The sequence below is a fragment of the Fukomys damarensis genome, unplaced genomic scaffold (assembly GCF_012274545.1).
Source record: "Fukomys damarensis isolate Sample0158 unplaced genomic scaffold, DMR_v1.0_HiC HiC_scaffold_4, whole genome shotgun sequence".
Lineage (NCBI taxonomy): Eukaryota > Metazoa > Chordata > Mammalia > Rodentia > Bathyergidae > Fukomys > Fukomys damarensis.
The window spans coordinates 25,406,332-25,429,765 of record NW_022900916.1 but is presented as its reverse complement, the minus strand read 5'-3'; the positions used below and the strand labels follow the sequence as shown (position 1 = coordinate 25,429,765).

The 23,434-nt window shown below is 39.4% G+C and overlaps 1 long non-coding RNA gene across 1 annotated transcript in view; it reads left to right on the top strand.

Annotated features, from left to right (window-relative positions):
- Positions 1-22,275, top strand: part of LOC104865026 — a 33,734-nt gene extending 11,459 nt beyond the window's left edge. The window contains exons 2-3 of the long non-coding RNA XR_004514362.1: positions 21,321-21,559; positions 22,004-22,275. This is a non-coding gene — a long non-coding RNA (uncharacterized LOC104865026). The remainder of the gene's footprint in view (positions 1-21,320; positions 21,560-22,003) is intronic.
- The last annotated feature ends 1,159 nt before the right edge of the window (positions 22,276-23,434 follow it).

Below are 23,434 nucleotides of genomic sequence, written 5' to 3'. Positions count from 1 at the left end.
ATATATATGAGTTTGTCTCTCTACTCTTTTACAAATACAAGTTAATTTCTTATTTGAGAGAGGGCTACCAGCCACATTAGTGCAGAGGGGCGAAGTACTTCTTGGGACTAGGTCAGAATTGTTAACCCCACACACACACACACACACACACACACACACACACACACTCACACACACAGTGCTATGAGAAAGTCAGTGGGTGTATCTTTTCCCTAAATCAAACAGCACACTCTAAATGCTAATTTTTAAATGTCAAACTTTGGTGAATCATCTATCTGGGAAGTAAGATTACAATATGCTTAAATTTAAGTAGTGGCTAAAAACAGAAAATTCTGCAATTTGTTACTATTAAATCATCATCAAGAGAAATTGATGGGAACTTTCTATTTTTGGTTAGTTGAATAGATACCAATGTCAATGTGTGGGAAATTTTTCTTAAAAGTTGTTCATGTATTATTTTGACCCATTTTCTGTGGCATTTGATGCAACAAACTTTTGGAGCTTATCTTGAAAAAATAAAATATAACTACAGGCAAAAATAAAATCACATATGTGTTTGCATTGTATTTCTGTGGACAAGACTTCTGTAGAAGTATACAAGAAAACTAAAAATGTAGGAAACAGAAAAAACTTATTAAACGCCAGACTAAGGCATTTCTGCTTAATTTGAAGACCAATTAAAAAGTGTTAAGTTGGGAGATGGTTCTGTATTTCTGTATATGACTCTGATTTATTACCTGTATGTATGTATGTATGTATGCTAAGCCAGTCTCTTCTATATTAGATTGTAAATGCCTCACTATCTACTGTTTGAAGAGATTGGTAGGAAGACTTGATAAATAAGTGGTGAATGAATAAATCTTTCTCATAACTCAAGTATAAGAATCCCTGGGCACTGTATGTATTTAATAGTGTTGTTTCACTCTCTGGCAGGGTTTTCTCTGGACTCTAATGGTTTGCTCATCTAGTTTTATTTGCAAGACTTCCTGTTACTCCCTACATCTTGGCAGACAGAATAAATTATTTTGGAAGGTCCAAGAGATTAAAAATAAAAATTAATAAATGTTGCTATCTTTTATAGAATTTTTCAATTTAGAAATCATTTTCTTTTTTTTTTCTTTCTTTTTTCTTTTTTTTGTACTGGGGATCGAACTCAGGACCTTGTTCTTGCGAGGCAGGCAGCAGAACCACTGAGCTAAATCCCCTGCCCCAAACAAACTTTTTTTAAAGGTGGAGACATAGGGTGCTGGAGATGTAGCCTAGTGTAGCAGAGTGCTTACCTAGCATGTATGAAGCCTGGAGTACCACCAAAAAAAGATGTAGCAACTGAAGGCAGGAAAGGGAAGTAGTACTGGAGTCCTACTCCTATTTTTTTTTCTCATTGAGTTTATTGGTACATTTTAGGTATACAGTACAGTTACATTTACCATTGGGATTTTGTACCTTTACATGACAGGTCTTGGTTCTCATTTTTTCCCCATACCCTTGTCCTTCCTTCACCCCCTCCTCTCATTTCCCTATTTACAAAAACTTTATTTCCATATATTCATTTTCTCATATTTTTCCTTTTCCCTTATTTCCTTTCCCCTACCCTTCCCACTTCCCCTACAACTTTAGCCCTTTTCTTCTCATTATACATTGTCAATTATACCATTAGGATATTATTTATAATTATAGTTTTTCATATGTGTGACTAATTTATTTCACTTAAGAGTATTCCTCAATATGCATCCATTTTCCTATGAATGACTCTAATCTCTCATTCTTTATGGCTGAGTAGTACTCCATTTTATAGAAAAACCGCATCTTCTTTATCCAGTCTCCAACTGATGGGCAAATGGGCTGTTACCAAATTTTAGCTATTACAAACTGAGCTGCTATAAACATGAGTGTGTAAATATCATTGTGGTATAATTCTTTTAATTCTTTTGGAAAGATACCCAGCAGAGGGATGGCTAGGTGAAATGGAACCTCTAATCCCAGCTCTTTGAGGTATCTCCACATTGATTTCCATAGTGGTTGCACCAGTTTGCACTCCCACCAACAATGGAGAAGGGTTCCTTTCTCCCCACAACCCTGCCAACATTTGTTGTTGGTTGATTTCTTGATACCAGCCATTCTTTGTGGGATGAGGTGGAATCTCAGTATTGTTTTCATCTGCCTCTCTCTAATGACCAGTGATATGGAACATTTTTTCATATATTTATTTGCTGATTTTACTTCTTTGTCTGAGAAATGTCTGTTCATTTCAGATGCCCATTTTTGAATCGGGTGTTTGTATTTGGGGGGGGCTGATTTTTTCCTACTCCTAGTCTTATTTGTGAGGTAGAGCATGATGCTCAGGTCTGAAATACAGATTTGCTGAGAACATAAAAAGAACTCTAGACTAGATATGTAGGACAATAATAGCTCTTTCCCAAAAGCACTGTTGGTCCTTTGCTGAGACTTTGAAGTGGGGGGCAGAATGGTGGGAGAGTGCAGGAAATGAAGTTAGCTGCTCAGAAGGAGGCAATTGTCAAGAAAGCTTAAATCCAAAAGCACCTTCTGCTGGACTGCAGGATCTTTGACCATTCCTGGATAGTTCCATTTTTCCACATAATATTTCAAAGCATTCATTCCAGAGGAATCTGACTGGCAAGAGGAAGGGACTTGATCTTCCTCTCTTCTTTGGGCAATGTTACCCTGAAAAAAGCTCCTAACCTGGATTCAACTTTTAATAATTCTGTTTGACAAATCTGAAGGATCAAGTCACTTTACTTGGTTTTATTTTAGTTTACCTTTGTGCTATGGAAGGTGGTTTGTATCTGGATGTCCTCCCAAAGCCTCATGTGATAGTTGGGGCTTTTCAGAAGTGGCTGGATCTGGAGTGTGTGATGCTGAGACCTGAGTGTGAGATTACTAAATTAATCCACTGATTAATTTGGTATAGTTCTGGGAGGCATTAAGGATGCCTTACCCTGGTTGTGAGTACTATCTGCCTAAAGGTAGGCTAGATAAGATATAAGGGTTAGCAAGAGGGTCCCTGCTTGTCACTTGCTTGTTGCCTTTTGTCTGCCCTGCTTTGCCATGGACTGTTTCTACTCTGCAGTGCCCCTCTGCCATGCCTCCCTGCCTTGGAGCCAGCTGACTATGGACTTAAACCTCTACAAATTGTAAGTCAAAATAAACCTTTCCTCTTTTAACTTTGGTTGTTGGGTATTTTGTCTCAGCATTGAGAAAAGTAACTAAAACACCCATTCATTACTTAATGTATTGATACCTTTCTTACTGTTTCCCAAATAGTTTATGAGATTTAATACATCAAGATTGAAGACACTGAGAATCCAGAGGAAAAAATATTATATAGTGCTGAGTTGTATTAATATTTTAGTCTAAGCATTACCTAACTTTTTAATAATTAATTCTTATAATTCCAAGAGCTTCATCTGTCATTGTTCCACTTAAACATGTTCTATAAAATTCACACATTCTGATACACTCCTCATCATACACAATTCCAATCAGACCTTTAGCAGAACAGAAAGATATAGCCTTGAAGTTCTAGTCCTTGTTGAATCTATTCCCACCCACAAACTGTCAGCCATCTCTCCTGAATTCCATAAAAATTGAGAGGAGAGAAAGAAGAAATAAACTGGCAGGCATTAATGAGACTGTCTGCTCACTTGGCTGGTAATAACAAATAGGGAATATACTCTCAGTTTTCATATAGGTGTCTTCCTCTTATCAGTCACTTCATGAGCGAGTATTTCTGGAGCACCAACTTCCTAGGTTTACACCTGGTGCCTTGGAAAACACATGACAAGCCCAAAACAGGCCTATACTTGGTAATTTTACAAAGAGGTTAGGAAAAGAGAATAAGAGAACAACTCCAACTAGTAAAGCAATTTAAGAGCAATAGAACCTATTTCTAAATGATATATAGTAGTGATAAGTATTGTAGAAATTAAAGGTTTCATAATGTTTATAACATAAAACCAGGTGGTGGGTAGATAACATTCACTCATAAAAGGACATTGTTAAATTTAGAACTCTGTTCTTCTGTTAAAATGATTACTGGAAACTCATAACTATACAATTTAAAGAAACCATGGAATCTGTAAAAAAAACACAGTAGCTGGCATTTGCAAAATTTTTTGTATCAACTCATCTAATTGTTATATTACTCTGAAAAAGAAACAGGAAAAATATTATCTTTTTTTTTTTTTTTTGGTCGGGGAAACTAACATCAGAAGAGTAAGATGACTTGCCCAAGAAGATGTTGTGTGGGTGGCAAGAGGCAAGAGTAGACACTAGATCTTTTAATGTATCACCTATTACTCTTCTCTTTCAATGATAGTACTAATATACTTTATGGACACTTGTGAAATTGGATGAATTTTTAAAGAGAGTGTTTTTGTATAACTACTATATAGATCAACATGGAGATTCCTCAAAAAACTAAAATTAGAAATTCCATTTGACCCAGATTTTCCTTTCCTAGGTATCATCCTGAAAGAGTTAAAGACATCATATTACAGTGAAACACATATACCCCTATTTACAGCAGCACAATACATAATAGCTAAATCTTGGAAGTGGCCTATGTTATGGCTCATGTATAGATGTCTCTCCAAAGCCTCATGCAGACATAGATGGGGCTTTTTTAGAGGTGGCTCAATCTAGAGTGTGTGATTTATTCGTGTTGCAAGGCTAGGTTCAAGGGCCCTAGGATTAAAGTTATGAGTGCTACCCACCCTAAGTAGTCTGGATAAAGAGGGAAGAAAGGCTGTTAAATTCCCTTGTTACTTTTGCTACAATGCACCATGAACTGTTTCTCCTTTGCAATGTCCCTCTGCTATGTGTCACTCTGCCTTGGAGCCAGCCAATTATGGACTGAAACTTCTACAAACTGTGAGCGAAATAAACCCTATCTCCTTTAACTTGGGTATTGGGTATTTTGTCTCAACAACGAGAAAAAAGTAACTAAGACAGCCTATATGTCCATCAACAGGTGAATGGGTAAAGAATATGTGGGGTACACTATGGAATACTACTTTGCCACAAAGAAGAATAAATTTGAGTCATTTGTAGGTAAATGGATGCACCTTGAAATCATAATATTAGGTGAAATAAATCAGATACACAAGTTTAAAAAATGTATAACTTTTCTTATATGAAAAACTCAAAGTAAAAATAATTTAAAGAACAAAATAAAAGACAATGAGAAATGGGGCTAGATCTTTCACAAATGTTAAAGGGATCTGGAGATGGAGTGTGGAGGAAGGGGAAAGGGGGAATAAAAAGAATTAAGATGCATTACATACATGTACCAATTCTCCATATGAATGTAATTGTAGCAGGAAACTGTGAGGACTCCAGACAGAAGTCTTCTTAACGTGAAGATAGGAGCAAAAAGCAGTTTTTAATAATGCTGGCGGCTCAGCAAGTGACCTGTCAATCCTGAGAGCCCTGAATAGAAGTTTGCACTTCTTTATATGCCTCTTTTTATATTTATGAAGCTTAATTTCATTGGAGTTTCCTTAGGAATATAGCAAGCAGGATTTGCATAAAGCAGAGCAGTAGAGCAGGGAGAGCGAAGAATTCTGGCAGGACTTTGAGTCCATTATGCTCCTTTGGAGATAGATTACAGAAGTTGTCATGGCTACTCAAGTACATTCTAGAAAGAGCATAGTTACCTAGTTAATCCATAGTTGCCTAATAGCACAGTTAACACATACTTGCCTAATAACACAATTAACCCATAGTTAATCCAATTTCATATGGAGGGGTGGTCTCTCTCACAATCACTATGTACTATATGCATGTAGTAATAAAAAAAAAAAAGGGCTGAGGATTTAGCTCAGTGGCACCATGCCTGCCTTGTGGAGACAGGGTCTTGCTATGTAGTTCAGGCTGGCCTGAACTATATTGCCAAGACTGGCTTCAAACTCACAGTGATTCTCTTCTCTTAGCCTCCTGAGTCCTGGGATTATAGGTATGTGCATGCACAGCAAATATGAATTTTAAAACTATAGATTACAGAGTCTTATTCATGAACGTTTTGATGTAGAAATCCTTGAAATGAAGAAACCCTAGAACTGATATTTTTTAAATGATTCTAATGAACTGTTGTGGCAGAGCAGAGCAGCTCTGTGCTATGTAACCAAATGTTACAGCTCAGTGTCACAGCTCTGAGGCACTGCTAAGTGTTACAGCTCAGTGTTGCAACTAAGTGACACTGCTCAAAGTCATGTCTAAGTGTTACAACTCAGTGTGGCAGCCAAGTGTCATAGCTCCGAAGGCACAGCTGAGCTTTACAATGTGGCAGCTCTGGGTCCCAGCTCTCACTCTTTGAAGACCTGAGAATCCAGTTGTCAGTTGAAGAGTTGGAGAAAAACCTTTATTGTGCCAGCGAGCCCCAGCAAGGTCAGAGGAGTCTGAGTGCCCTACCAGAAACGAGAGACTCCTTATATAGGGATCTACAAGGTAGGCAAGCATGCTCAATAAAACAGGGGACAGAGTCACAGAACATTTCTGCAGTAAAGGGGAAGAGTTACAGAACATTCCTGAAACACATGCCATGTGAGCATGCTCAATGAAGCAGGGGGGTGGAGTCACAGAACAATCCTGAAGTTAAGGGGGAGTTCCAGAACATTCCTGAAGCAGAGGGGCAGAGTTCCAGAACATTCCTGAGAGAGGGGAGAGCTTAACAGAACCTTCTTGTGAGGGGGCAGGGCTTAACAGAACATTCCTGAAAAGTCACTGTTCAAACAGTCACAAACCATTTTGATATGTTGGGCAGGAGCCCAGCAACACAAACTTGCATTTCCAAAACAAGACATTCTGTGGGGGTAAAAAAAGGAGGCAAGGGAAGGGCCTGTGTAGCACTTCTCTATCAGAACCACTGAATTTGAAAGCCTCTGGCTGAAAGCATTTATTTCTTCTTATTCCTCCCTCTCCAAACTAGTCTGTAGAAACAAAAAAGGAGATGGGAAAAGAAAAGTAAAGATAAATAAACTTGCTCTAGGAAGAGGCCCTAGAGATAGTACCTGTCCCAGGCCATGATGGTTTTCTAGCTCTCAGCCTAGGCTTTCGTAAGTCTCTGCTCTGTTTCCACCTGTGGATTCATTTATGTAAGTACTGCATGCTGTGATAGTTAACTAGCGTGTCAACTTCAGGAAGAAACACCCAACTGATTGGCTTAGCATAGTTCTGTGTGGACAGTAGATTTACTGAAGATGAAAGACCTAACCCAGGCATGAGTGGCACCAACCAATAGACTTCTAGCCAGAATGGGATGTAGAAGGGAAAGAAGGGAAGAAAGCTTGCTTCTGTTTCTTCAGAGGAACATGAGTCTTTGCTTTTGCTTTGGACATCTGTCTCCCAGCTTCCACTGTGGACTCTTCAGTCTTGCAACTCAGATCTTTTATCCCTCTATTGCAGAACTTTTGACTTCCTTATACAGACTTGCATGGGACACTACAATGAGCTCCAGGCCTTCAATTTTTGACTGGATCCTTTGGATCTCCAGTTTGCAGACAGCCCTTTTGCATTCTTTCATGCATCTGTATAGGGGGCCATTGTAAGCCCACTATATATACATATAATATAATATAATATATATAATTAAATCTGTTTTGCAAGTGAGCACAGACTGATACATAAGCACTGCTGTCATAGATCTGATGGTCCTGTGATGAGAGACAGGAGATAGATGCTCAGGGTTGGGGCTGGAGCTCAGTGATGGAGCACTTGCTAAAATGCATAAGACCCTGGGTTTGATCCCCAGTTTTTCCAAAAACAGGAACACTCTGAGGAAAAGTAAAGCAAAGTAACAGAAAAGAGATTGGAAAGAGAGGGGAACCTATTGTGTACGTGGGGTACTCAGGGAAAACCTACTGAAATTAGTTTGTTGTGACAAGTCTGTATTCCTGTAATACATTTGTCTTATCTGAAGTCACTTTGATTGAAGGGATTAGTTAGGAGTCCTTACTTGCAACTAAAAGAAACTGTATCTTCTTTTAAGTACACAAGGCCTTGTGCAAGTCAGGCAAGCACTCTTCCACTGAATTTTATCCCCAGCTGTACTTAGGATCTCTGTATTTGCCCCAGTCTGACCTGAAACTTTTGATCTTCCCATCACAGCTTCTAGAGTAGTGGGATTTTGAGTACATGTCACCACATCTGGCTTCTAATTATTTTAAGAGATATAGAGAGATGGAAGGGAAACATAACAGAGGTTCATTGACTAGCACTAAGAAGTTATAGAATAAAATTTCTTTTTTTTTTACACTAGGAATCAAAACCAAGGCCTCACATATAACAGGCAAGCATTCTACACTGAACTACATACCAAGCTCTAAGCTAGATTTTAACAAGCATAACCTGGCCAGATTACCTCCACCAGTGTTGTGTGACACTGCTGGCCTCTGAGGAAGTATTTAATGAAATTTTTTAAGGCAAAACCTTCATTGGTACATGTTAGATGTAACATTTATTAGATGATAACATTCATCATTAGGATGATATAGCTTGCTTCTTTTTATCCCAAAGGTCTCTCTCCCTTTGACCCCTCTTCCCTTCCTTATTTTTTCTTCTATTCTCTTTGCTTCCTTGTCCCTTCTTTACTTTCTTCTCCATTCTCCATTGTTCCCCTTATCATTTGAACATTATTTTCCCACTTCCCAATACCTATTATACATTTCGGTCCTTACTTCCACTTTCAGTTTCTCACACCAGAGAAACAGTGTGGTGTTTAAACACATGTCTGATTTATCTCACTTAAGACTATGGTCTCAAGGTGCATCCACCATGTATTATGGTTTGGGTCTAGATGTCCCCCCAAAGCTTCATGTGCTGATAGGCTTCATCTAGAGTGTGTGAAGCTGGAATTGATTCATGATGCAATGCTAGGCTGAAGGGCACTAGGATTAAGAGTGTAAGTGCTACCCACTCTAGGTAATCTGAATAAGATAAAAGGGGCAGGAAGACGCTGTTAAAGTTCTCTTGTCACCTTTACTGCCTTATGCACACCATGTTGTTTCTCCTCTGTGAGGCTTGTTTGCCATTCCAGCCTTGGAGCTAGCCAATTATGGACTGAAACCTCTATGAACTGTAAGCCAAATAAACCCCTTCCCTTTAATTTTGGGTGTCAGATATTTTGTCTCAGCAAGAGAAAAGCAACTAATACAAAATATTTCAAGCTTATCCTTCTTTATGGCAGTGTAGTACTCCATTGTATTAAAAAACCCACATCTTGGGTTTGGTTACAGAAACTAATAAAGTATTCTCTAAATAATGAAAAAAAAGAATAAGATAAGACTATAAGAGCAAGAAGCAATTTAAATATGTTCAGGGACTATTTTCATCTCCAGAATTAAGGATTATTTTAATCTTACATCATTGCCTTTTCTCTTTTACTTTCCTTTTTAGTTTTATTTTAGGATTCCCTATTTTTAATGTTCCTACAGAGATTTCTTTAACTGAAATACCAAATAGTTTCTTCGATGTGAAAAACTATAATAGTACACAGGATCCTAATGAGATAATTAATAATTTGAAATAGGAAGTAAAGGGCTAAAGGTGTAGGGAAAGTGGGAAGGGTCGGGGAAAGGTAATAAGGGAGAGGAAAAAAATATGAGAAACGAAAAAATGGAAATAAAGTGTTTGTAAATGGGGAAGGGAGGAGGCGGTGAAGGGAGGGCAGGGACAAGGGGAAAAATGAGAATCAAGACCTATCATGTAAAGGTACAGTATCCAAATAATGAATGTAACTGTATTGTATACCTAGATTGTACCAATAAACTCAATAAAAAGAAAAAAAAACCCACATCTTTATCCATTCATCGGTTGATGGGCCTTGGGTTGTTTCCAAGATTTAGCTATTACTAACTCTGCTACCATAAGCATGGGTGTGCATATGTCAGTGTGGTACTATGCTTTTGATTCTTTGGGGAAGATACTGAGAAGGGGACTACCTGTGTCAAGTGGAACGCCTAGTTTTAGTTGTTTGAGGAATCTCCACACTGATTTCCATAGTGATTGCACCAGTCTACACTCCCACCAACAATGCAGAAAGGTTCTTTTTTCAACACACCCTCACCAGCATTTGTTATTGATTTCTTGTTAGCAGCCATTCTTTCTGGAGTGGCATGGAATCTCAGAGTTGTTTTGATTTGCATCTCTTGAATGACCAAATGTTGAACATTTATTCATGTATTAATTTACTATTTCTATTTCTTCATCTGAGAAATGTCTATTCATTTCAGGTGCCCATTTGGAGGGGGTCTGGTTCTTTAGTTCTTTATATATTCTAGATATCGGTGCTTTGTGGAACAGTGGGCAAAAAATTTATCCCACACTGTGGGTTATCTCTTTACTCTGTTACAGTTTTCTTTTGCTGTGAAAAAGCTTTTTAATGAGATGAGATCCCAGTTGTTGATTTTTTGTGTGTGTTAGTTTCTGTACTATCAGAGTTTTTTCACAAAGTCTCTGCCTACACCACAGTCTTCCAGAGTTCTACTTATTCTCTCTTATAGCAGATTTAGTGTTTCTATTTTAATATTTAGATCTTTGATCCATTTTGGTTTTAATTTAGTGCATGGTGACAGATATGGGTCTAGTTTCAATCTTCAGTATGTGGAAAGCCACTTTTTTCCAACACCATATATATTTTTTCTTTTTTGGTATCAGGAATTGAATTCAGGACCGGACCTTGCACTTGCCAGATGGGCACCATGCCACTAAGCTACATCCCTGGGCCTCCAGCATCATTTATTAAAGAGGCTATCTGCCAGTGAAGGTGTTTGGCTCTTTTGTCAAAGATGAAGGGGCTGAGGGCCAGGGATTTAGCTCAGTGGTGCCACCTCCTGCCTCGAAAGTGCAAGGTCCCAAATTCAATCCCTGGCACCAAAATAAAAAACAAAACAAAAAGATAAGGTTTGTTATTTGTGTACAGGAATTCTATTGATTTTTGAGTGTTACCTTTGTATCCAGCTATGTTACTGAATTTGATTTTTAAATCTAAAAGTCTTTCAGTGGAGTTTTGGGGGTCTTCTATATAGAGTATCCTGTCATCCTTGAATAATGTTAACTTCTTCCTTTCCTATTTTTATTCCTTTTTTTCTTTCTCTTGCCCAATTCCTCTGGCTAATGCTTTCAGAGCTATATTGAATAAGAGTTGTGATAGTGGATACCTTTGACTTGTTCCTGATTTTAGAGTGAAAGCTTTCAATTTGTATCTATTTAGTATGATGTTGGCTGTTGGTTTAACATATATAGCTTTTGTTAGATTGAGATAGAGATCTATTTCAATTTTCTGTACATTTTTATCATGAATATGTATTGGAGTTTGTCAAATGCCTTTTCTGCATCTATTGAAATGATCATCTAGTTTTTGTCCTTTGCTCAGTTAATATGCTGTTTTACAGCTGGGGATTTAGCTTAGCGGTTCAATGGCCTGCCTCACAAGCACAAGGACCCGAGTTCGATCCCTGGTACAAAAAAAAAAAAATACTGTATTACATTTATTGACTTGCAAAGTTGAACCATTCTTGCCTCTCTGAGATGAATGCTACAAACTTCTTGATGATTTGCTGCAGAATTTAGCATCTATTAGAGAAATTGGCCTGTAGTTCTCTTTGGTTGGATCCTTCTCTGGTTTTGGTATCAGGGTAATGCTTGCTTCCAGGGATGAATTTGGGAATATTTTTTCACTCTCAATTACCAAATTCAAGAAGTAATAGCATTTAGTCTTCCCTAAATTTCTTATTGAATTCAGCAGTGAATCTACCACAGACTGGGCTTTCTTTGTTGTTGATTACATCTTCAATTTTATTGACTGATAACGGTTTATTTAGAATATTTATATCTTCTTGGTTCAGCTTTGGTATTTCATATGCATCTAGGAATCTGTCCATTTCTTCTGTGTTTGTCATCTTATTAGAATACAGGTTTTTGAAGTAGATATTGATGATCCTCTGGATTTTTGCAGGATCTGTTGTGATTTTACCCTTTTCATTCTTAATTACATGGAGTCGAGTCTTTTTTCCCCCTTTTTTGATAAGATTGGCTAGGGTTTATCAATTTTGTATAATCTTTCAAAAAACAATTATTTGATTAATTGAATCTTTGTTTCGTTTTTTTAGTCTCCATTACATTTCTGCTCTGATCTTTATAGTTTCCTCCTTCTTATCAGCTTTGGGTTTGATTTGTTCTTCTTTTTCTAGAAGCTTGAGATTCAGACTTGGGTTGTTTATTTGAGCTTGCTCTGTTTTTCTGATATGAGGATTCACCACTGTAAATTTCTCTCATAGAACTGCTTTCATTTCATCCTACAAGTTTCAGTATGTATTGTCTTTATTGTGTAATTATAGAAACTGTGTAATTTCTTCTTTAATTTCGTCTGTGACCCATTGGTTGTTCAGGAGGTTGTTATTTAATTTCCATGTGTTTACGAAGTTCTTGTGTCATTGATTTCCAATTTCAATGCACTATGGTCTGATAATATTCATGGGAGAATTCAATTCCTTTACATTTATTTAAGCATGTTCTATGAGCTAGTGTGTGAGTCTTTTTGGAGAGCATCCCACATGCAGCTGAGAAGAATGTGTATTCTTTTATTTATTTATTTATTTATTGTATCAGGAATCAAACTCAGGATCTTGTGCTTGCAAGGCAGGTGAGGCACCACTGAGCTAAATTGCTGACAAGAATACATATTCTTTTTTTTTTTTTAAGAATACATATTCTGATGTTATGGGGTGGAACACTCTGTAGATCTCTACTATGTCCATTTGTTCAAAAGTTTGGTTCAATTTATATATTTCTTTGTTGATTTTTTGACTAGTTAATCTGTCTATTTGTGAGAGTGGGGTATTGAGGTACTCCATTACAATTGTATTAGTGCTTATTTGATTTTTCATGTCCAAAAATATTCATTTTATATAGTTGGGTACACTAGTATTTGGTGAATGCATATCTATGATTGTTATCTCTTCCTCTTTCATTTTTCCCTTTATAAGGATTTAGTGACTTTCTTTGTCTCTCTTATTCAGTCTTGTCTTGAGATCCATTTTATTTGCAAATAGAATAGCTACACCTGCTTTTTCCCAAATTCCTGCCACATGAAATAATTGTTTTCCATCCTTTAATTTCAGCCTGTGAATTTCTTTTTGAAGCAAATGTGTTTCTTGTATGCAGCATATTGTTGGATCTTGCTTCTTGATTCATTCTGCCAATCTTTTTTTTTTTTTCTTTTTGGTACTGGGGATCAAACTCAGAACCTTGAACTTTCGAGGCAGACAGTGGCGCCACTGAGCTAAATCTGTGGCCCCCAGTCTATTTCTTTTGGTTTGTGCATTGAGACCACTTACACTGACCATTACATGGTTATAACTAATATGTATTAATTTATCTTTGTCATAGTATTTTCCTACTATTGATTCCTTTTTTCACCCATTCAATTACTTCTCTTGCCTGGTGCATTCATTCTGTTGGGGTTCATACAACTATAGTCCTTGTTATCTCTTTCTAGAATCTTTTTGAGTGTTGGTTTGGTGGTATAAATTTCTTCAGATGTTGTCCTGAAAGTATCTTATTTCTTTATCAATTTTGAAAGATATTTTTCTGTGATACATCAACCTCGGTTGGAGGTTGTTTTTCTTTTGGGTTTGATATACTTCACTCCAAGCTGTCCTTGACTTGAGGGTTTGTGTTGAGAAGTCTGCCATGATTCTGATGGATTTTCCTTTATTGGTGATTTGTTTCTTTTCTCTAACATTAATATTCTGTTCTTGTGTTGAATTTCTGGAATTTTGACTATATGCCTTGGTGTAGATTTCTTTTTTTTTTTTTTATCATGGCTAATTGGAGTTCTATATGCCTCACTTATCTGTATGAGAAATTATTTTACTGTAGTTGGGAAGTTTTCTGCCTTTACTTCTGTGAACAGGTTTTGTATGTCATTTGTGCTATCTCCTGCTTTATTATTGACTTCTATCAATCATATGTTATACTTTATTGCATCTAGCAGTTGTTGGATTGATTTTTTTGTGATCCCTTGCTATTTTTAATAGATCTTTCTTACAAACACTAACTAAAACCCTATCTTCTATATATGATATTCTGTCCCCACATTGGCTCATTATGCTGCATATACTTTTAATGGAGTTTTTCATCTCCTGGATATCAGTTTGAAACTGTTTCATGGATTCCATTTCTTTGGAATTCATGTTGGGTGTTCATGATTTCTGTCATTTTTCCAAGCTGCTCTTTTTATCTATTTTTATCTGTATCTGCTCTAGAGTCATTAACCATGTCTTTCATTATGGTCACTATCTCTATAGTTACCTGAGAAATTATTTCTGATCTGATTTTTCCTAGAGCCTCATTCATCTGCTTTGCTTCTTCTACTGTTACCACATCAGAGTGTCCAGGTGGGTGGGTTTCAAATTGTTCCACCTCATTGCCCCCTCAGTTTGCCTTTGGTGAACTGGAAGTTTGGGGTTACATCTTCCTTAACTGTCTTATTTTATTTTCTTTTTTTAAAGTTTAATTCCTGGGTTCAACAAGAACAGAATAGTAAAAGCTGTTAGAGAAAAAAAAAAATGACCTATAAAGGAAAGCCCATCAGAATCACAGCAGATTTCTCAATGCAATCTTGAGAAGCAGACTCCCCAAGTCAAGGAGAGCTTAACGTATTTCAAGCTCTAAAGCAAAACAACATCCAACCCAGATTGATGTACCCCACAAAGCTATCTTTCAAAATTTAATGTATATTGCTCTAAAGTATTTTCTAGTATGAGATAACAAGGATCACAATTCTGTGAACCCCAAACAGAATGAATCCACCAGGTAAGGCAAGAAATTAAACAGAAGCGGAAAGAAGGAAGCCAACAACAGGAAATAATTCCTGGGTTGATGCTTGTAAATTGCATATGGCAAATAGCTTTATTGCTAGTATTGAGAACCCTTAGGAAATGGCTACTTCTCAGAGATGTTTGCTAGGTGTAGCTGGCTTTTGGGTTTTTAATGTGTTGCAAGATCCTACCTCTTCAGTTTATTGGGGATGAGAAGTTGCTGCCTATTTGACCTAGATGATGTTTTTTTGACACTGGCCTATAATATTATTTATGACCCTTGGCATAACAGGAAGCACAACTGATTAGAACAATTATGTCACCTTAGCTAAAGTAGTACAATGAGCAATAACAATAGCATCAAACATAGCCTAGAAAATTACAAACTGCAGTAACTATAGATGTGCCACCTTTAACCATACAAACTAGATTTGTGGTTATATAACAAGATATAAAAGAAACCAGAAAATTCTACACAGTAAATATGCCTTCAGCATGGCAATTTTACCCTCGGGAAAGACAATTTAAAAGACGTTAGGGGGGAAAATAGAGAAATAGAAGAAGAGGAGGAGATTAGAAGTAAGGCTGTAGAACAAAGTAAAATTACTCAAACTTTGGGGAACTGGTGAAGAAGACAGGATGGAAAGAGAGAAGGAAGAAATAAAAATAGGAACAGAACAGAATAACAGCAGCAAAAATTAAAACAGTGTTCACATTTATATAAAATAAGAGCAAACAATCAATTTTTTAAAAAGGGAAAAAAGTAAGAAAAAAATATCCACTTTAAGGCATGTCACTAGTTAACCAATTGGGCACACAGAGCCCAGATCTGTGTGGATTAATCTCAGTAAGCCAGCCATAGATTTATGGTGTAGTAGTGGCTAATCCCAACATGCCTGCACCTTTACTTCTAAAACTCAGGCTGCTTTCTGGCTGTGAGGCTGGAACCAGATTTGTTCAGCCTGCAACATTTATTTGTCTCCTGCTGGCTTGAACTCAGCTCCCTGCCAGCTTGAACTTGGCTGCTGCTGACTTGAACTTGGTTCTGCATCACTGGAGTCAACCCACAGCTGGCTAATAGAGCCAGCTCACAGAAAGAGAGAGAGAGAGAGAGAGAGAGAGAGAGAGAGAGAGAGAGAGAAGGACAGCAGGGAGGGAGGAAGGAAGCAGGAAGGTTAAGCTATTGAAAGGCTGAGATATGAAATTTAAAAGTCTCAGGCCAATCTAGGTAACTTAGTGAGACTTTATCTCAAACTTTAAAAAGGGATATATCTTCTTAGCACTAGAGTGCTTGCCTAGCATAGGTGAAGCCTTAAATTCAACCCCCAATGCTGAAAAAAATGAAAATAAATTGTCCTGTGCCATCCACCTCTTGGCCTGAGTCCCATCCTGCACGATGATATCCTCCAGTACAATCATTCTCCATGACCCCTCTGTGTCTGCTCTTTTCTAAGGACTCTCACTTCCCAAGGGTCAACAGCGTGGAGTGAGCTCAGCTGTCATTCTTCTGGTCTTCCTTGGAATCAGTGATGCAGCTGTAGTCATCTGACAGCTCACATGTTAGATGGCTTCTCCTTGTCAATTTGGCCTCCCTCTTTTCGTGGTCTTTTGTTCCTGAGGAGTTTAGACTTCCTTACCAATAGTGTCAGCATAGAAAAAGCAGAATATACGAGGACTTCTAAATCTAGACTAAGAACTGCCATAGAGACAAAGCTGCTGAAACCAAACAGGCCAGCTCAGATTAAAGAGGGTAGAAAAATAGACTCCAACTCTTGGAAGAAATGACAAAGTCAGAACACAAAGGGCCATGAATGTTAGGATGGAAGAAATTTATTTCTTATTTCCACTTCTTTTCTCTCTTGCTTTTTTTTTCCTCCCACTACTGGTGATTGAACCTAAGGAACACTAAACTATATCCCCAGCCCTTATTAAAATTTTATTTTGAAAGATAGTCTAAGTTGCCCAGGCTGGCCTCAAACTTAATCCTCCTGCCTCAGCCTCCCAAGTATCTGGGAATTGAGCTATGTGTAATCATGCCTGGCATGACCATTTATTTGGTAACTACCATGTAAAGTAATAATCTTCCATTTCCCTCTTGTGGAATATGGTCTTTCGTCCTCTTCCCATGGGCTCACTGCCTTTCCAACATACCCCAGTTGTGTTTGTTCCTCCTAAACTGAAAAGCAACCGGAAATGAATGGAAGATATCCTATAAACATCCTTTCTCTTTCAGAGCCATAAATACTATAGGTTTTCTTAAATTTGTAGTTAGCTGACTCAGCAGTGGGTACTTGTAGTTCCAGCTACTCAGAAGACTGGGGCGAGAGTATTGCTTGAACCAGGAGTTCAAAGCCAACCTGGACAATTTTTTTTCCATTTTTCTTTTTTGGTACTGGAAATCAAACCCAGGGCCTTGCACTTGCAGGGCAGGTACTGTATTACTGAGCTATATCCCCAACCCAGGATGACATAGGCCTTGTCTCAAAAAAGAGATAAATAATTGGCTTTTGTTTTTTTTTTTGTTTTTTTTTTTGGTTTTTTGAGACAGGGTCTCACTATGTAGTTGAGACTGACCTGGAACTCACTATGTAGCTCAGGCTGGTCTCGAACCCACAGCAATCCTCCTGCCTCAGCCTCCTGAGTGCTGGGATTACAGGTGTGCGCCACCACGCCTGGCTGAGATAAATAATTTTTAAAAGAGAGATAAATAAACTAAATTATCTTGTTAATACCTGCAATGTAGCTCAGTGGTACCACGCCTGCCTGGCAAGTGAAAGGTCCTGAGTTTGATATCCAGTACCAAAACCAAAAAATCTTATTAATGTGTAAAATGCATATGTACTGCTAGAATTAAGGAATGATAGGTCCATGGGCCAGGAATTTATCTCAGTGGTGCCACCACCTGCCTCACAAGCACAAGGTCCTGAGTTTGATCCCCCATACCAAGAAGAAAAAAAAAAAGAAGGAATGACTGATCCTTTCTGATTCCTACTGTTCAGCCTATATAGCCTGCTAGTTTTCACTTGTGGACCATAGCACCTGTAAGAACCTAACAACTAGAGTGACTCCATGTTGACCAGCAAATGACCCAAAGACTGTTGTTCCCCCCACCCCTCATAGGATAAGTAATGATTAATTGTGAGTCATTAGGTAACTGCTTAGGAGTAGCTGGGAAACTAGATGGAAACTGTAACAAGCATAGAGACCCAAAATCAATCACGCCACTCCTTACTTGCTGGTAATTGAATGTTCTGAACACCTCAATCTAAGTTGTAAATAGAACAATGGATAATCGATCTGCTGATCATTAGTACGTAATGGTTGAGTGTAGGATTGATGACCACTTGCCTTTGTCCCCTTCCTGTAAGTTTTGAGTGTAAACTCCCCCCTTAGCCCCATATAAAATGGCCTCTGTTTCTGAGCTAGCTGCCTCTCTGAGCTACCTGGCTTGGGGAGTGCCGTCTGGCCAGACTAGTGAAGGTCTATTTGCCAACCTGCCTGGTGTATTCCTTCCTGGGTGACTCTTGCTGTCTGATAAGCTCCTGGAGCCTCACTGAGCTTTTGGGCTCAGCATCATGGAGGTCTCTTGGCTGTTCACACTCCAGGAGTAAAAGTGAGACTTTAAGTCTTACACACCCTAGAAGCTTGACCCGGATGAATGAACAAGGCCTCTTGTGGGCTTACGCCAGAGGTACTTCTGGACACTTTTAGGAATGGATAATCAGGGCTGCCTGTACTCGTACTCAACCTGGAAACTCTGGCCTCTGGGCCTGGCTGTTTCTATCCTTTTGTCCTTTCCGTAGTCTTTCTTTCTCTGGAGCTTTGGGGCTCTTGTAAACAGTTCATTGAGTGCTTTCTGTGAATAGGTTGGGAGCAGGGACCAAAGGTGCCAGGGGTGACCACAAGCTCCTGGACTCCTTTTGCTGGGCAGATGGTTTTGGGGTAATGTGAGACTGAAGCTGGTGGGACTTGTTGGAACACTGATCTCTTCCTGCAGCATTTCTGTCCTTGTGTGTGTGACAGAAAAGACCAGCTCAGCAAACTCTGGCCCATGAGTTCACTGCTGTGGGCAGCAATCTGATCCTTGGGGCAGCAGACTCCCTGCCCAGTAAACATGTTTTTCCAACTTAGCTCTGATGTCAGGGCAGCTGTGGGCTTCACTTCTGGAAGCTAAGTTCCTGAATAGAAGCCTCTCGATGCATCTGGGCTAAGGTGGTGGGTTCCTGTGTATAGGGAGGAACAGCCTCATATTCTGGAAGAATAAGGATCCTATGACAGTGAACTGTGATAATAATCTGATTTGTTGAGCCCTGCCTTAGTTAATTTTCTTGTTGCTGAGTTAAAATACCCAACACCCAAAGTTAAAGGGGGAAGCTTTATGTAGCTCATAGTTTGTAGAGGTTTCAGTCCATATTCGGCTGGCTCCAAGGAAGGGTGGCATAGCAGACAGGTTGTGAAGAGGAAAAACAGTTCACAGTGGCCAGAAGTTAACAAAAACAACAAAAAAAGCCAGTCGTGGTGGTGCATGTCTGTAATACCAGCACTCAGGAGGCTGAGGCAGGAGGATCGCTGAGTTCGAGACCAGCCTGGGCTACATAGTTCCAGGTCAGTCTCAACTACATAGCAAGACCCTGTCTTAAAAAAAAAAAAAAAAAACAAACAACAAGGGAACCTTAACCACACCTTTCTGCCCCTTTTATCTTATTCAGACTACCAGGGTTAGAGTGGTGCCAAACCAAACAGCCTACTGGTTTAGTAATCACATGCCCTTAATCCCAGCATCACTCACTCTATATTCAGCCACCTCTGAAAAAGTCACCTATGACTGCATGAGGCTTTAGGGGGACTTCCTGTCCCAAACCATAACAAGTGCACTGCTGTGTCTGGTGAAACCGGGTTCCCTGGGTCCACACCCTGGCTGGGCATCAGCTCTGCTCTCACCTCCCCTATGTGCTGAAAAGAAAAAAGGAATACCTCCTCTTACTTCTATTCAGGCTAATAATTTTTTACTTAATGATAATGGGAACAATAATAATTACACTGACTGAGAATTTATTAATGTACTTAACACTGTGCCTGGCATTTTACTTGCATTACCTCACCTTCCTCAAAAACCTAAGAAGCAGACATTATTATCATGTCATATTGTGTGTGTGTGTGTGTGTGTGTGTGTGTGTGTGTGTGTGGCTGACACACTGAAGAGATGGGACTCAGAGATTATCCCAGCAAAACAACTATCTTTTCTCCACTGTTCTATAGGGATAAATCAAATCCAAAAACAAGCCCTGTAACTTATCTGGTCAGTCTTAGACAATAAAAAGTCTGAATTTTAAGTTTCTGAAACAGTCTCAGTGCAGAATTTATAAATCTCTATGTCTATGTAATAAGTTAACTTTTGGCCTCAATAATCATATTACTGAAAAATGAGAACCAAGGCCTGTCATGTAAAGGTACAAGATCCCAATGATGAATGTAACTGTACTGTGTACCTAAAATGTACCAATAAACTCAATGAGAGAAAAAAAAGAATCGTAGTACTGACTGGCTCAGGAAAAAATCATCAGTGGATGCTAAAACTGGTTGGTAAAAATTTGGTGAAGAGCAGCAGATTTACTGTGTCTCATACAATCTCTCTTCAAGTTACCAATTAAATGTGAATGGGAAAATTTTAACTCCCCAGTGGAGAAACCTAGCAAACACCACCTCATCCAAATGATCAAAGTTAACCTGAAGGAGACCAGAGATTTAGCTCAGTGGCACTGTGCCTGCCTTGCAAATGCAAGGTCCTGAGTTCTATCCCCAGTACCAAAAAAAAAAAAGAAGAAAAAATTAACGTGAAGGATCATGGCATAAATTGACACCAAGCCTCTCTTGGTGTGATGCATTGAGACAAGCATTGGCTTTAAAATATTCATGATAAAAATCCAAAACTCAAATCAACAATGGTTGCACACACCTGTAATCAAGGGGTAGGAGGCTGAGAGAGAAAGATCACAAACTCAAGCCTAGCTTGGGCAACTTTGTGACCCAGTGAAACTCTGTCTCAATAAAAATTAAAACAGGACTGGGGATGTAGTTCAGTATGAAGTTCCTGTGCTCACTCCCCAATACCACCACCCCTCAAAAAAGTCCAAAGCTTGAATCTAATCCTGAGGAAGCTTCAATAAACTCAAATGATGGTGCTCCAAATTAATTGATCTCCTCTTAATTATTTATAAAGTTTTTACCATGATAAGTGCTCTACAAATATTGCCTCAGTTTACTTTTATAACCCTATAATGTAGCTATTATTCCCATTCAACATATGAGAAAACTGAGGTTCAGAGATGTAAAACAGCATTCCCGGCATCTCTAGTAAGGGAAAAGCCAAGATTCAGAGCCATGTGCATCTTCAAATTCATGCTCATATCCACAATACTATTCACTTCACTATCTTTGTTGTGCAAATGTATCTCTAGCTTTTACTTTACCTCTCTCCCAAAGGATTTGAAACGGCACTTAATGAGATGCCTGGACACCTATCAGCCTCAAAGTACAACAGAGTAAAACATTCCTCCCAGGAGCGGGAAGGAAAGGCCAGTTGACAGAAGTGGAGGAGAGGACGACTATACCAACACAAAATAAAGTCTTAGAAGAAGCTCAAAATGAGTACAAAGGGGTCCTAGCTTCCTGAAAGTGAAGGTGGAAAGGCAAAAAATTACTGTGAATTAACAGCTTTCATGGTAAGCAGAATAACCGCAGCATTCTTAATCAAGTCATACGGAACAAGTCCCTTGATAAAGGAATGGAGCTCAGCCGCTTGCTCAGCTTGTGCGAGTGCTTGGGTTCATTACCAGTGTGTGGGGAGGGCTTATCAATTGCTGCACAGAAAACCACCCCAAAACTTGGTGCTTTCTGAGGGAGGGGCAGCAGGCTGGAAGGGAACCCAGCAGGAACAAAGAGAGGTCCAAGGAGAAGTCACACCAGCTCAGTGGGAAGGGAGGCAAAGCCAAGGTCACACTGCCCTTTGATGGCTTCCTCCTCTCAGGCTCAAGCGAAGCCCCCATGGTCCTGTCCCTCAGACAGACCTGCTTGGTGGAGGCGACAGTGCAGACTAGCGGAAGGAAAGGCAGCTTGGGCAGTGGTCATGTTTTAGCTCTGCTTCTGTCTTGCTTCTCCCTCCCCAGCTTTCCTCTTTAGCAGCTCCTGTCCTTCCCCAGCATTTCTGGTGATAGAAAAGCTCAAGCTTTTGCAAAGCTAATGACTTGCCTCTGTGTGAAGCTTACTGGAGACTGGACCTCGACAATGGACCTCACTGATGGCCTTTTGGACTCTCTTCTGGCTTCCTGTGAGCCTGGCACTGGCTCCTGTCCACTCCCATGCTGATGACTCTGGCCCCACAGAACATACCTAAGCTTCCTAAGGATAACTTCCCTGAGCTTCTGGTTTATCAGGAACAAAGCCCTAAAAATAAAATTTAAAAATTTTTAATTAAAAAAAAAAAACAGCAATAGCTCAATGGCTCCAGGCCTGCCTCATAAGCGTAAGGTCCTGAGTTCAGTTCCAAGAACCAAGGAAAAACAAGAATCCAAGTCCTAAACTGTCCTCTGGATGCCCACCACAGCCTCATTTATTAGAGACCCTGGGATCCAGGAGCCATTGGGAAACTGGCCAGGGTCCACCTCCCAGGAACACTGGGGTAAGTTGCTCTAACCACTTCCAGAGTAGCCCTTCATCATCTCTTAGTCACTATCTTCTCGGCCAGTCAGATGGGAGGAAATTGAGAACCTTGACTGTGGCCAGGGCAGATGACTGACAGTAGGAAGGCAGCCGGCACATCAGAGTGGACAGCATTAGCGAAGCCCAGCCTCCTGTCCTTAGGCCATGGCTCATGTGCAGAGCCCTCCCACTGCCTTTTGCCCTAGCACACATGCCCATGTCACAGGGTAAAAGCCTTGGCAGGCCCATAGGAGAGGACCACATCCTGCTGCCGCATCTGTTCTGCCACGTTTGTAGTGAGACTTGAATAAAAACACTATCATCAAAACAAAACAAACAAAAATCAATAGCTTTAACACTTTATTATTACTTTATTGTCTGGGCTCAGCTGACTGAATAATCTTGGAGCTAAAGTAGGTTGGAGAGGATCCAGATTTTTCAAAAGTCTAGCACTTTGGCAGGCAGCTAGGCAGATTCTCAGCTGGGTGCTGGGAGGGCAGGGCCTTCTCCATCAGAGTCTGCCCTGCTCCATGGAGCCTGTCTGTGTGGTCTGATGGTGTCCCTTCTTGAGCAGGTTAACTGAACAGGGGCTCAGAGCTCCCAAAGTGAGCATTCTATAAAAGTAGAAGTGGAAGCTGCCAAACTCCTTAAAGAGTAGGCCTGGAGGGCCACTGATTTAGCTCAGTGGTTTCGCTGCCTGCCGATCAAAGACCTGAGTTCGATCCTCAGTACAAAAAAAAAAAAAAAAAAAGTTGGCCTGGAATTTCCTCAGCATCACTTTTCCCACATTCTATTTATTAACACAAGTCACGGGCCAACAGGATTCATTGTGAGAGTAACTATGCTAGGGCCAAGGGTCCCGACATTGGGAAGCACAGTTTGTTGGAGGCCAGCTACCT